This window comes from Tyto alba, unplaced genomic scaffold (assembly GCF_018691265.1).
Source record: "Tyto alba isolate M040663 unplaced genomic scaffold, T.alba_DEE_v4.0 Super-Scaffold_42, whole genome shotgun sequence".
In the NCBI taxonomy this organism is placed as follows: domain Eukaryota; kingdom Metazoa; phylum Chordata; class Aves; order Strigiformes; family Tytonidae; genus Tyto; species Tyto alba.
Genome location: NW_024881318.1, coordinates 8,135,959 through 8,151,799, shown reverse-complemented (window position 1 = coordinate 8,151,799; position 15,841 = coordinate 8,135,959). Strand labels below are relative to the sequence as shown.

Below are 15,841 nucleotides of genomic sequence, written 5' to 3'. Positions count from 1 at the left end.
AGGTAAATCATTAATAATAGACAAGTGAAGCAAACTGCAGAATAACAGGCTCTGGTCCTACACCCTGTCAAAAGGCAGGAGGTTCAAACTGAGCCTTGAAGATCTTTTTACATGTATTTAGGAAGGTGGTGGATAAATGCTGCCACACGATCAAAAGCACCCTCATTTGAAATGGGAAGGGACATAGTAATGCTTCAAGACTCTGTGTTTGGTTTGGGGGTTCTTCTGCCTTGATTTTAGTTAGCTGATGTCCAGTTTGGGGGAGAAAATCAGTCTTTCCATAAGTCCTTTAATACCTTACTTTTGTTATGAAAGGCAGTGAGCACTCAGGTACCACTTGAGAGGAGATATGCACGGTCTTCTTCAGTGGTACACCGAAAAGGTAGCATTTGTATGTATATCTTCTTCTGGGAAAGGAGTTGTAAGCGCAAAGTACAAATATGCTTTTCTGAAATAAGATTTTGCATGACAGCAGTCATAGCTGGACAAAAACAAATTTAAGAGCCTAGGCTAGCACGAAGTGTAGGCATGCCTTAATTTAGAGTTTCCAATATTAGATTTCATCCCACTCCCATGTAGTTGCTGCACCTAGAGAAAGCGCTTCCAGCAGCTGCCAGGATAGTATCAAATAGTGCTTCTGCACCAGTATGACTTAAGCATAGTTTCCTTTGGAATATTCCATTGTAAATTCACAGCTCTTACAGAAAAAAAACAGTGAGAGTTAAATATCTGTTTCATGCACACATTAGTTTCTGTGTAAAACACAAGTGACTTTATAGATCTTTGGGTTTTTTTTTCCTGTTGAATGGAAACTCCTGGGTGAGAGTGGGCCTTGTGCACTACATTTTAGGTGAGAAATGTGCTCACAGTCCTCCTTAGGACTTACAGTTACAAAACATCCCACAGCATTATTCATATCTTTTGGGGTAGTTCAGTAATCTGAAGTGATTTTGCTAGAATATTTTTCCCTTTTCAGAATGGTTTCTAAATGCTGTCTAGAAGTTTACAGTCCCAGCCAGGAAAAATATATATGGGACAAAGCAGTAAGTGCTTCTTGTAGCTTGTAAGATACTACAAAATCTAATAAAAATATAATAGATATGTTAAATACTGATTATACTTTTACAACCCTCCTAAGAGATGGCAAAAGGGACCAAAACAGTTCATTCAATAGCATCTCGAATATATGCATGCAGTCTGTTGTTTCAACATCAAAAAGTGTGTAGCAGCTATGGTTCATCCACTGTAATAATTTAATATTAGAAAGCTTTACAGGAAAAAAAAAAATATAAGCCCATTTATATTTACTTCAGGTCTTTGTAAGATTAAAAAAAAAAAAAAAAGGCAAGAAAGCAAATAGAAATTAAAAGGGGGAATATCAACATATGTATTTATAAAATACTGCCTCTTTTGGCCTTGACCTTTAGTTTTCACTTGAAGGCAGTAATGCTCCCTTCTCAGTGCTACATATTCTGAATGATCAACGAGTGGTGTGCCATCAAAAAACATGGCAGTATACATCCCAGGAGCCCAGGTACTCCCTTCGGAATAATAGTGAGAGCAAAAGACCTGAAATAGGGGCATCTGATGGACTAGTTAGTCCCCTTGAATATTCCTAAAGAAGAGAACAAAGGGAAAACAAAACCCCAAAGAAATAAAACTAAAGTCTCTATCCGTAGTCCCAGGAGATAAAGTCTTATCCTAAAAACAGTGACCACTGTAACCCAGTCCATGAATCATGGCACTTAAGCCTGAAGAGTCACATTCCATGTTGACACAGACCTTCAGTAGTCCCATTAAATGTAATGGGGTTGCACAAGACGTAAATCACTGTAAAATATGAACGCCGATCTAATTTCTTTTTCAGAGATGAATTACTTCAAAGCCATTGTTTCTTACTTCCTCCCCCTCTTAAAATGCTAGTAAAACAGAATTTTTGAAAGCAAATTATTTTAACTATCGGTACCCTTCAAAGAGAAGCTGCTGTGCATTTTCCAATTAGACTTGTAAAACACCAGAAGAGTTTTCTTGTTTGAGATTTTAGGTCAGCAGTGGGGTCTATTGGACAACATACTCATGGCTGGACATATTTTATCAGTGAACTAAATTGTCAAGTACAATATATGTGTGTGTGTATATTGGAGTATACTGGAAAGTAATATCTGTGTGGTGGTGAAGAACTACTGGTCCATTGCATTATTTCCATGGTAATTAGAAGGCAAATGACCCTTCTGATGTCAAGACTGAATTATGCTTGTGAATATTCTGTACAGACCATTGTACCTATTGCAGGATGGTGGCCTGAATGGCCTGAAAGGTTCTTCCAAATGTCCTATTTATGACTCAGTGATTGGTGGATTTTAAGCCACTAATAAGAAAGGATAACACCAATCATTGAGGCATTCTGTATACGTGTCTCTGTATGATGAATAGAAATGAAATACTAAATCTACTTGTCTTTGCCTTTTCATTACTTCATCTGCTGTTCCTATAAAGAGCTCCTTTTACCTATCCAGCACCAAACATAAAAAGTTAAAAAGTTCCCTCCAAATCTTGACTGTCTTGTCTGTGTACATATAGATGTAAATTTGCAATAAGCTACATTTTCACTTTTACAAATGAGATTTTTTAAAACATTTTAAACCATCACAGAACTCATGCTTTTTATATGGATCACAAAGTTAGGGGCTTTGTAACAACAAACACATAAGAGGTTATCTACATTTCATAGTTCAATATGACTTGTGTCTAAAGATACTATGGTAGTTTTTTCCATGCAGAAAGTTGCCCTAGGTCACCACTGAAGGCATTAAATATTGGGCCATCACATTTTTCCTTACTGAGCCTTTCAGAAATGACCACATGGTAGGAGAGGCACTGGTGGTATGAGGATGGTGAGTCAGATATCCCTGTGCTACTGAAAAAGCACTAAATGTCCTCAGAGCTGTTTAAAACAATAAAAAAATAGTTTATCCATAATATTGGTGGATAATCAGAATATGGGTGCTGGGTGGTGGTTTACAGATATCATCAGTATGTATTTGGGATGACTTGCATAACTGATTCATGGTGTCATCACCCATGATTAATGTGCTATAAAGTTACAGGAATTAAAACCTCTTACAGGCACTTGGTGAAGCAGGTACTGTAGAAGAGATCAGTATGTGACCATGTAATTAAAGTCTGTACCATTAAACTGTTTGTAGAAATGAACTGAATTGAGGTCACGCTCACAAATTCATTTAGTCATGAGATCTTTCAGGTTCTTGTCTTTGCCAGTGTACTGCTTTTAGGACAAGCTTTTGTGTGATTTATTATATATACTTATTTTATATCATATATAAACCAATGTGATTACTTAAAAGTTTACATTCATAAAAATCTGGGGAAATACAGACGGGTAGTACACAGTTCCTCATGCGTGCTTGGTGGGTACTGTGAGATACAGGTCCTGCTCCTTGGATCTTATAGGCTAAAGGCAAAACAGGTGCATGTATGCAGCCAGAGAAGTGAAGGATTATTACTTCTCTCCTTTTTGGACAGAAAGTCACAGCATTTGGGACAACATTTTGCAAAGTCTCATCATCTTCTGAGAATGCTTCTTTTATCCTTAAACTCTAATGGAGTTCTATGGACCTCTAGAGCAGAAGTTAGACTTTTTGTTGGCCTGTTCACCCAGTGGAAGTGTCTCTTTTTCTTCCTTACTGGACACAGAAGTGCTTCTGGGTGACCACCAGCTATGTTCCTAAATCAGGCATCTTGGCTAGGGAGTGAGCCCAGCTCCTATTAAATCCATTCTTAAATGCCTAAATAGGAAATGACCTCTTCTGGTGTTTTGGCTGGTAACGATCAAGTTCCTTGCTGAAAGTCAAAGAGGGTATAAGAAAATAAAAGGAAATAAGAGGTCTTTTAAATACCTATCCAGCGTTTTAGTCACAAAACCTTCTTTCCTCTAAATGAGGTTTTTCTTATCCTTTGGGCTTGATTTTCCAGGTTAAATATGCTCCTTTATCAGTACTTTAACAGCACTTCCGAGTAGTAGATCCACTCCAAATGGGAGCAACAGTTCACTGACTCTTAGTGGAGATACCTTCATTTTCCCTTGACAGGGAAGGTGATAGCTAACATACAACTGCTTTAAACTTTTAAGTATTTAAAGTATTGCAAGCACATGAGAGAAGATGGGGAAGGGACAGTGGTAGTGAGAAGAAAGCCACACACTGGCTTACAGTCAGGAGCCCCCTCTCTGATTTCAGATAGATCCAAAGGACTGACCTACCATAGCTGGAAGAAAGGCTAATCCCTGGGATCATTATATTCACAATCCTGCCTTGTGATCTTTATAAATCTCTCTCTGAACACAGAGGATGAGCATCCTAGTGGGACTGTCAAAACGCTTTTTTGTATGAATGCTTGGTTCAAAAGGAAACAGAGCACTGTGAAGTGTCCATGAAGAAGCAATCGTCTGAAGGTTCGCTTTATGAAAGATTAACTGGCATCCTACAGTTCCTTTTTTTTTTTTTTTATTATTTTTTTTCCTCCCACAAAGGCTGTTTTTAATGGCTCATGTTTTAAATGCTCACTCTTTAATTATTTATGCATCCTGAGCCGTATTTTCTGTGTTTGGAACTTTTGCCGTGGCACTAACCTTTTTATTTCACACCACTGAAAGCCCACACTGCACTGTGTACAAAACAGCATCTAAAGGTTCCCTGGAGAATACTCATAGCAAGTGTGTAAGACCTGTTTAAACATGTGTGTGAGATGATGGGTTATTTGCTTGATTACTTTGACTGGTAAGTCAGGGAGTGCAGCAAAACTGGCAGCATCCTGGCATAATGTTTTCAGGCCCTATGCAAAAATTAAATTTTATTATGTGTAAGTCTTTAATGATACCTTCAAATGAAGTAGCTTCAGAAGGGTTTACTAATGCATGTCTCCTGAAAATGATATATGGGTAGGAGTGGTTTTAAATTTACTCAAAACCAAGGAAAAGACTAAGGAGAGAAGAATCACAGGAGTCTGTAGCATTGCTAACAAATTTCATGCTATCTAGGACTGCTTCTTGCTACAGGCTTTGATAGTGCAAACATAGACCATGCCCTGGATTAATGTGCCTACATTTCTAATGCAAGGAAAATTAGGATTGGGATCCTTATAAGGCAGTCATCTCTGTTAGAGACTTGTAAATGTGAGGTCATGCCCACATCAAAGTGGTGGTCCAGCAGCTCAGTGTAGTTACTGAAATCCAACCTTGATCAATGTCACATGTCCTTGGTTTTGCCCCTTATGACCATCAGATATTTTGCAGACCTGTATCAGAGTAACCTTATTTTGATTATATGCAATAAAATTCTGCAAACAGCAGAAATTCCAGGATTACTGTTGAAACACAGACATGTGGAATGGGAAAGAGATAGATCACCTTGATGTGTCTCATCCTATCATTGCACAATTTTTCCCTGTAACATTTTCTCCATTAGCTGTTATTTTTTCTAGTCCTACATGTTCAAAAAATGGGTTTCCTGTTGCATTTGTAGGCTTCCCTATAACTTAATACATCTCGCTGTCAGCAAGTTCTAACAGTAAGCCTGAATTTCCTTTCATTTCATCCCTTTCCTCCTACTTGTGTTGTGAAAAGCCAGCCATCTATTCAGCTGCTGTTAGCACAGTGCTGGGACAGAGAAGGGGAGTTTTGCTCAGCCTTTTGACTTTCAATGAGCTCTGTTTTACAGTGGGGACAACACCGACATTATCGATTACACCTGCACTTCAATATGAAGATAAGCTTAAGGAAGGATAGATGCCTTTAGTGTTCAGTCTTGGCCCCTTGGGGAGGGAAAGTTTCTAGATCAAGTCAAGTTTGACTCTATCTGAGACTATATTGCAATCAGATATTGTCCCTTTTCCATCTGCAAAGTAATCTGCAGAATCTGGGCAAGTGTTTTCTCCAAGGGAGATGTCATGGCCTATTGCGAAATAACTCTTCATTTTCCAAAACACTCTTGTAGCTAAATCTTTCCCATACATGGAGTCCCCTCTCCACAGCACACAACAGTAATGATACCCGCTCTGTATAAAGTGTCTGTGGAGTTTTGTTGGGGGTTTTTTGTTGTTTTTTTTTTGTTTTTTTTTTTTTTTTTTTTACGTTTTTCTTTTACAAGAAAATGGGATCAGGCATTTTGAAAGGATTGGTGTTTATTCCAGGAGAAATCCATCCAAGAAAAGTGAACCGTCAACACCTACTTCTCAATAAACAACTGTCAGGGTTTTGAGTAAATGAGGGCTGAATGTGTGGGTGTGTGTGTCTGTTGGTTATTTAATTACTCCATGAGTCTCCTCGTATCCCTAGTAACCTTCATGTTTTCATTTGAGCTACACCATAGCTTTGCAGTTATTTTCCCCAAACCGTTGCTAGTTCTGAGACAAGATTTTTAGACAGCATCTTGGCTTTGTTTGCTGCCCATGTTACTGTAGCATGGGCAGAAAATTTAAACAGGTACTTATGACCCCTCTTGTGTGCTTCAGAAGGGATTTTGTGCTGCTCTGATGCCCCTTATGCTGCCTCACTAAACGCTGCATTAAGCCTTGCTCTCTTTAATGCGCCAAACCTTACTTCTTTCCTATTGGAAAGGAGAAATTTTACCTCTTCAGTTCACTAACAAAGAGCACTGTTCTTGCTGCTTGCATTAGTTCTTGCTGCATGCCCAACAAACAAGTAGGCATAGCACACACGTCAGCTAAACTTTGCAGTTTGTCTGCTGGTGAGGGGTGCTGGTGCTAGACAAACCCAACTGCCAGTGGGGGAAAGATAGCTCGTCTGAGTTCTGGTGTTGCTGCCCTGCTGAGAGTGGAAATCAGATCACTGGAGTTTAAACTAGGTGATCCACTCCCCTTATTTTCTTGGAAAGGGTTCTCATTAAATTATGGGTTTTGTGATGGGACAGGGCCTTCAGAGAAGGTGGTGAGCTGAGATGATCAAAACTGAATTACTTTAATCCACTGTTTCTTTTTTTTTTTTTTTTTTTCTTTTAAAGTATGCTTTTTGGCCTGTGTTGGTTTGAGGAAGTAGTGCAGACACCCTTGTTTCAGCAGGGACTCCCCTAGAGCTGGAAAAAAAATCTGAAACATCTTATCTACTAAAATCATGATTTATATAATAGTAGTAGTTAGAAGTCTGCCCAATTTATGGTTCAGTTTTGTCCAGTGATCATGCTACAGAAGGCTGTCCCTGGATGTATCAAAGACCAGGGAATGCTAAAGTCAATCGGAGATAGAAGAACACAACAACAATCTACAAACTCTAGAGCACACTTAATTCCAGAGTTCTGCATGTTTTCCAGGTAAAATAGAGGAGACAAGAACGATAAATTGGAAATTGCAAGAAATAAGAGAGGACATGAATTGTCCAAAGGATGACCAAGTAAGGGCCAAGGCTTGGTCCAGCATCAGCATGGTCAAAATCCACTGACCATGTGGGTGGTGAGACTCCTACTCCCCATGCTCAGGTTAGATATCTAACATCAGATAGTGCTTTCTCCCTAGCCTTCATATTGTTATGTTCTTTTCTCTTCTCTGATGAACCCGTAAACCAGGGGAACAGTGACCAAGAGTCAAAAACCCAGCTAGAGCAGAGTATGCCTACCTCAAACCACATTTAGTCACGGGAGAGGAAAGCCTTTCTTGTCTCACAGTCACTGTCTGCACTTGGCTGAGAGGGCTGAGTAATGCACTGTTCATTAAAGGTGTGGTAATGGGATGAAGCCTCTGTGGAAGCGCCACAGATGGAACAGAGGTGCTCTTGTTGGAAATAACCTGTAGAAGAAGAAGGAGAAAAAGATGCCCAGAGGCAGGGTGCTGCTCCGTGGGCAGCAGAGAGCTGGGTCAGTTGCATTCTTCCTGTGGTCAGCTGCTGGACCGTGTAGTTAACTGAATATCCCAAACTCAAGATTTTACTGATGAGCAAACCTCAAAAGACTAAATAAAAATTTGAAGAAGAAGCTAAAAGTGTGGTCATCTGAACAGCATGACCAACTTGAATCCTGATAACAGATTTACTCTGTTTTCAAATACCCATTTTTATAATGCAGCATTTTCAGGGAGAGTATAAAGAAATGTTAACCTTTGTTAACTTACAAAAAAAGACTGGGTTTAAATTTGAATTGCATGCATAATTTGTTCTTTGTTTTTGTTTTCAAACTACTTTTATTTTCCTGGTAACAGTGAAGAAAAGGCACAGGGACTGTGGTGTGCCTGAGATTCTCTTTGCTCTTCTTTGGTTTACCTCAAAAAGGAAAGAGAAGTCTTTCATTTAAGAACAATTCAAATTAAGATTTTGTGATGTTATAGCTTGATGCCGAGGAATAAAAAATTCTATGTTTCAGGCAGAAGGGATGACATTAGTCAACCCCCAAATAAATCACAATTTACTTATTCAAAATCCATTTTCAAGGAACTTCAAGGATCTCTGTTGAAAAAAAAAAAAAAAGGTGGAAGTCTTGAAAGCTTTTTCAGGAACAGGCTGGGCCCCTGTACATTTTGTTGCTCAGGAAATGTTTCCAAAATACTTTTGTAAAGGCATATTTCAGCCCTTTTGAATCTGATATAGAGCAGCAGGAAAGGGGTTAAAAGTGTGTTGAGGGACGCTGACGTAAATTGGGCTATATTCATCCTGCCTCCCTTTAGATGACTAATTTAGATGCCTGAATTAGCTGCTCAGGTGCCCTATATAGTCAGCAGAGTGAGGTAGCATGCTCTGATGTCCTCCCCGGAGGCCTCAGCGACTGTAAAGGGAACCCAGGCTCCTAAACCAGGTGTTGGTCAGAGTTTGGTGGCCAAAGCCATGCTTTGTGAGCACTCTGCTCCAACTGATGAGCTGCACCAAGCTTTTCTGCAGATGTGGCTGGAGGGACAATTCCTGCAATATTTTAATAGGTGTCATTCCAAACCTGATCTCATACCTGGCCAGGTCGCTCTAAGCTAGAGCCTTGGTAACAAACAGCTCAGTCATGTGGAAAAAACTTCAATTTGAATCCTGACCTGAATTTCTTATTTTACCTCCAACTCTAGAATTTACTTTCTGTGGTTTCTAACTAAAACCTCTGGTTCTGGAGGGCAGGAGCTGAAAGCACAAAGGCTTTGCTTTAATTGCAGGTTTTTTCCTATCTTGCTCAAAGCAAAAGCCTGGTGAGCAGCAGACAGCCCTGCTGAGCTAGAGCCTCTGTCTGAAGTGTCCCCTCCTTTTCAGACAGGAGAAGCATGACAAGTCTGCAAGGGAAGGAAATCTAATTATATTGCACATGTTCTAATTTAAGTTTCTGTGGGTTGCTGGGAGTTTTAGCAGCAGAAACACGAGGTCACTTTTCTTGCCTGCGACTGTGTCCTTTACTTGATGAGAAGTGGATAGACCTGATAGCTTTTCCTGGTGTAATTGCCTCAAGGGTGGTTGACTGGGGATCTTCCCAACAGTCTAGGGTTTCTTTCTGTGAGAAAAAAAGCTAATTTTAAAAAGTAAATGCCCACCAACACACACACAGATGCATCCACACAGAGGGGCAGGTAGAGCATTGCAGGTGTGCTGTGACCACAGATTCATGGATAATCCATTTTAATATCACCACAAAGCTAAAGGTCTTAAAACCCACTCACTTATGGGTTTGCAGCACAGAAATCATAGTCCTCTATGTCTGAGACTTCTTTAAATCCCAGCTGGCTGGCTGTGAAAGCGTGTCTGCTGTGCTGAAACACAGACCTGTGTTTCTCCTTCTTTGACAAACAGGGATTCCAGTTGCATCTGTGATACCTATGGCCATTTTTAATGGCACATTCAGACTCATATAGCAAAGGATCAGTTTGCACTTCAGCCAGACAGTCATGTATTTCAAGTCATGGTCATCTAAATTGTAAAATGCCTTGGGAACATGGACTTGTGGCCTTGGTCATGAGAACCTTCATGGGCACAGGCAAAAGCAAGGGTGAGGAAGCCTAAATTCTACTGGCACTGGTGAAGGAATATGAAAAGACCTTGCACAAATCACTGAGCCTTAGTATTTCCATCCATAGTGTACAGACTAATGAATCCTATTTCTTTCATGAAGTACTCTGAGATTTACTGAAGATAGGCTTTAGATACCCACAAGGTCTTTCTGCTTTCTGTGAAAGATGTGTTGAATGTCATTCTGAAGATCATGATAGAATGTGTTTTATCATATGTCATAAACTTTTGTTACTTGTTTATTCATTGGTTTATAACCCCCCCACACCACACATAAACACACAAACACACTGTTGGTAGTCACTGAAGTATTATTTTTACAAAATGTATATCAGTGTTTACTGGTGGAGAAGGACATGCCAGCCAACAGAAATGAATGCCTGTTCTGGATAGATTTACAAGGAGATGCTGCCAGATGGGAACATGTGTGTTGATGAGATTCAAAACTTAATTTTTAATACCTACTACTGCAGTCTATCCACCTGAGTCCTTGTCAGTCTGACAAACCTAAATGTGTCCCTGGACGGGGCAGAAAGAATTTAGGTCAATTTTTTAATCATACATCTTGTACCAAAGCCTAGACATTGTGCACAGCACTGACTTCTCTTTAAATATTCCCTTCATCAGTAACAGTAAATGCAAAATATGTTACATGAGGGGAAAGGAGTGCCAGGAAGTTTTATTTCTCTTCTGTCTTCTTCTCTGGAGATATTATATGTGCAGGTATCTAGCACCCTCAATTATGCCTTACCTACTCCAGGAGAAAAAAAAAAATAAAGGCCAAAAAAAATTTACTGTAATAAATCTCATAACCTCTAGTCAGGGAAAACCCAAATTCTCAGATATCCATAACAAGCTGAGCAGTCTGCAGCAGCAGAAATTACAAGTGCTACACACTGAAATATAGTGTCTGGCACTTTAAAGTGCACATTTTCCAGCCTTGCCCTTTCCATAGTATTCCAGAGGGGCCACCCATCGCAACTGCTGATAAGGTCGTGTGCAGGGTGGGTGATGAATCTGCACTGATTTCAGAAGGTTTTTCTGTCTGGTTGCAGAAAATAGATATCCATGTATCCTTGAGAGAAATCCTTAAAGGGGGACTATACAGAAGTGTGCATTGTCTAGTGGAAAACAGAACAAAGAGGGGGAAAAACACAAAAAGAAATAGTAACTATTGAGTAACAAGTAAATACTTCCCCTAGAGTGCAATAGATTTTTTTTTCTTACTCAAAATATGTTTAAAGCAGTCACTGTCACTAGTGACTTCAACATATGCAACGTTTTTGTAAAGTGGTTTGAGATTTAGCTTTTGTTCTTTTTTCTCCCTCCCGCACCCAAAAAACCCAAACACCCTTTGGAACACTGAGTGTGACATTTGGATTGAGGCGGAGACCTCCAACAGTTCAGACTTTTGCATTTGGGCTCACGTTTGGGACTGTGATGTAGCATACAAAACAGCAGATATATTTAAAACAGAAAAGACCAAATCAGTAAGTTCTTCAATATTTAAAAGAGAAAAAAAAAAAAAAAAAAAAAAGAAGAAAGAAAGAAAGCAGTCAATGATAAAACTGACTCCAAGGTTCTTCATATTTTCAGATCCAGGATGTTTTGAATTCATGCTGTTTTATAGATGCCTGTGAGACTTAGATCCAGGTTGCGTATCAGGCTTAGTGCCCTCTCTTAAAGCTCAAGGCCAAATCTCGTCTATTTGGTGAGGACAGAGTCAGTCTGGAAGAATATTTCACATATATTTGCCTCTCAAAAGTCCATGCTCAGCCAGTGCAGAGGAATGGCAACAGGAATCACAGTGATTTCCCCTGTGCCACATTGGTGGTACCTGTATTTGCAGAACCATGTGTGGTACAATGCTGCCTATCCTTGTTCTGGGGAGAACCCCATCTCACCAGGCTTGTCGAGATAGAAAGGTGCTTCCTAGCAAATCAACTCTGTTGTACCAGTGGGACACAACATTTTACAGCAACAGGGAATATGGCAAATGAAATGAATTGTTAAAAAATGTGAAATATTCTTTTTGGTGCCAAGGATGAGGAGGAACTGTTGGGATGAATCCAGAACTGAGGTATGTCTGGGGATGGAAATGATTCCAGGGGAAGAGAGAAGACACTTTGAACAGTGAGATTTATTACACTGGGATATAGCCTCCCAGAGGAGGGGGTTGAAGACACATTGCTGGAATTGCTTAACACCAGGTTGGACAAAACACTGGAGGATATGGAGAGGATATGTAGTCACAGATTCTTAAGTCTAGAAAGAGCCATTGTGATCACTTTGTCAAACCTCCTGCATGACATACCAGGGGATTTGCCTAAATGTATTCCTGTTACAAGTCCAATAACTGTCGTGCACTAATGCATATTGGTTAGAAAAATACCCAGCCTTGATTTAAAAGAAACTTCCGGTAATAGAGAATTCATTGCTATGATAAGCTGTTCTCATGATTATTTATACCCTCTGTTAAAAATGTGGGCCATGTTTCTCATCTCAGTTTTTCTAGTTTTGGCTTCAAACCCTATATGTCTGCTAAACTGAAGGGACTTTTGTGACACCCTTGTCCCCATGTATTTTTATTCTCTTTGGTGTGTATCTTAGATGCTCGTTACACCAGGTTCACCTGTGTGTTAGCCAATCTCCCCCTCTGTCCTCAAGTAGCTCTTGGAAACACTTACCTTCTGCTACCTCTTCCAATGCTAATCCTTCAGAATAAGTTATATTTTGAAAAGAAAGAGGCATAACTTTGATCCCTTAGAAATGAACAAATGCACTTTGATGTATGAAACATGTACTGCCTGCTTTTGATTTAGCCTGTGTGCCAAGATGCTCACGTAAGGGACTGTATCTTCAGTGTCAGTATTTTTATAGAGTTACTCAACTCAAGCACACTGTCAGCACTTAAGAGGAATCAATAACAGGGCCAGGAATGGTTTTGCTTTGTCAACATGTGTAGAACAAAGAAATGTACTTAGGTGAGTTACTAGAACAAGAGCAATTAAAAGGGCAGTGCTCTGAAGTGCAGACGGTACCGCACCATCGCTGTGTCTGGTCTTGGTGTCTCCACTCCTAACAGGAGCATGTGCATAGAAATCACTGAACTTCTGCAGAGGTTCAAGAATTTAAGGATTTCTCCAGACCAGATCTTCCTCATAGGAGTAACCAAATTCTGACCCAGGAAAGATAGAAGCTTTGATGTTCTGGATGTTAATCCCATGCCTGAATTTATATTAAAAAGCTTTCCACATGCCTATTCAACCCTATGGGTGAAATACTGGGAAATCAATGAGCTGAATTTTACCCCTGATTTCTTACGTGAGAATCTGGAGAAGTTTTGGAGGTCATTTAAGCACAAAGCTGTGTTCAGAGGTCTTTGCAATCCTCTTTTCTAGACAACTGTTCTCTGCCTTCTCTTTTTCTGGTCTGTGGTGCTGTTGATTCATATATGTAGAAGCCCAACACAAACTTGGTCAGGACTTTTAAGTAATGCTGATGTACCTTAAAAAAAACCCCATAGTTAGTCTGGTGCTGTTGTTGTGAAAACAGTTGAGAAAGCCGTGAAAGTATAAAATCAAGGGACAATTAAATCTTGGGTTCAGCTCCCAAATGGATTTCTGCTGGAGATTCACACTTAATAAAATACAGAAAATTGCATTTTATTTTGGTACATAAATACTGGTAGTGGAGGGCTGTGGCATTTAGAAGAGTGAATCGCTGCACCAGAAAACTCACTTCAGCAAAACGATGCAGTCCAGTTGAGCCCCTTTTATGATCTGAGAAATGACTGTTTTTATAGCACACTAAATAAAACCTGCTATTCGAGCTGGAGGTTTATTAGTAAAGGTGATTTTGCCATAGCTGGGGAGGGTGGGGCAGAAGGAGAGATGAGGGATGAACATCAAAACAGAGATACGTGTAGTTCAGAAAAGCAGGATGGCACAAAAGTATGGTGTCACTCATCATTGCCTCACCTGTTTTATGTCATTATTTTGTTGTTGTTAATCTGAAACATTATTGCTAGCCTGATTGAATTTTCCCCAGTGGGAAGCCTTTGCTATGGCTGTGGTGGGTAGCCTGCAAAAGCATCGAGGTGCAAGAGGCATCTGCAGGGAGCCAAATCAGGGGATGGTAAAATTATTACTTACAAGAGAGCATTCAGGTTTAGCCAGGGCAGGCTGTGATTTTGATGCTGCCCAAAATCACCACTGCCTTGAAAGAGGACTTGCAGGTGGGCATTAGCATCCTCATAACACAGGTCCGTCTTCAAACCTGCCTTCCTTAGGGGTGTAAACTAAAATCACCTGATGGAGAACTAAAATACTGAAGAACTATGTCACAGGGGCATCACCTCTAGTCCAGAAACAGAGACGTCTGTCATTCTTTTGACATTTTCAACATGTCCAGCAAATTTTCCCAGTTATCACCTCCCAGTGTTGCTGCTGGTTCCAGGGAAAAGGGGAGAAGGATAAATTTTATCTGCCAACAGTGGTGAAAAATGGGCACAGATTATAGGCAAACTGGGAGGATAAATCTTCTGAAACCCCACTCATCCTGTAGCCTTTTGCAAATGGGGCGGGTTTCACTGCATGCCTGCTTGGACAGTTAGAAGGATTGTAGGTGGTGCAAGGGAAGATGACTGTGCTTCTATTCCCTTCCATCAGCAGGTGATTATTTTACTGGTGAAAAGAAAAGAGAGTCCCACTTAGGAGTCTGATCTGAGACCAACTGTTTGAGAGAGTCCAGAACATGTCCCATCTCTGATGGTACACCCCACACCATTTGCTAGATTTGCACAGTGACTTTTCAGTGCATAACCAGCAGTGCCTGAAATTTGTCATGTATGACATCTTTAGCTAGATTTTCCAAAGGGAACAAACCTTCCACATTTTGATGCAGATCACTGAAGTTCATCTTTTCAGGGTGAATTTTGTGAAGGCACAGGTGGTGACCTCTCTGAATTCATGGTACAGGACTCGGATCTTAATGCGGGGAGATGGGAAGACACTGGATATCTGACCTTTCCCACAAATTTTCATGAACTTTAACCCAGCTTTGCCAGATACCTGTTCTGGAAGATCTCTGGACTTTTTGCTAACACAGTTGCACAAGCAGTAGTTCATGCTAGACCTTAGCTGCAATCAGAATGCTTTGAAAGAATGAATCTGGCGGTCAGTAACTGCTAAATGAAGTGCATGCTAAAAGAATGATGAGCTAACTGACTGGAGCTCACAGCTTTTATGAGCTCCTCTAAATGTCTGTTTTCAGGTGAATTCAGCATCTCCTTGACATTTAAGGACTCAATTTATAATCAAATTATTTAACTCTAGTGGAAAGAATCACTGGCCTCAATAGAAAAGACATTTATATTTCCCCCCACCCCTTGGAAAAAAAAAAAAAAAAGAGTATTCAGTGTAACACTACAATTCCTATACTAAATGAAGGATAAATGAAATCTTTCAATGCAAATTAAGCACTGCAGGCTTTTAAAAATTACAGAAGAAACTTACAGAGCACAGCTGCTCACATCCTTATTTCCAATTTAGTAATCTGAGACGTGCTGAAGCATAAATGTCCTGGACAACACCATAAACCTTTCAGAGATGAATACTCCTTACTGCTCATGTTTCTGCAGGTCCCAGTCTGTCTTGGGAACCTTCTGCTGTTTTATTTTGGCCAAGCCACTATACAGGTATCAATTGTTCTCTATAACTTGAAATTACAGAGCAAAGTGGAAGATCAGGATGAGATAGAAACCTGGATATGTAACACCATAGTTACACACCAGGAAGAGTAGGTCAAGCTCCATGGAACTATACCACTTCTGAAGGGATGGAAGTA

General features: G+C 40.0%; 1 protein-coding gene across 3 annotated transcripts in view; it reads left to right on the top strand.

The window, feature by feature from the left end:
- The window catches only part of SETBP1 (SET binding protein 1), a 258,208-nt gene that overhangs the window by 157,047 nt on the left and 85,320 nt on the right, over nucleotides 1–15,841 (top strand). The window lies entirely within an intron of this gene.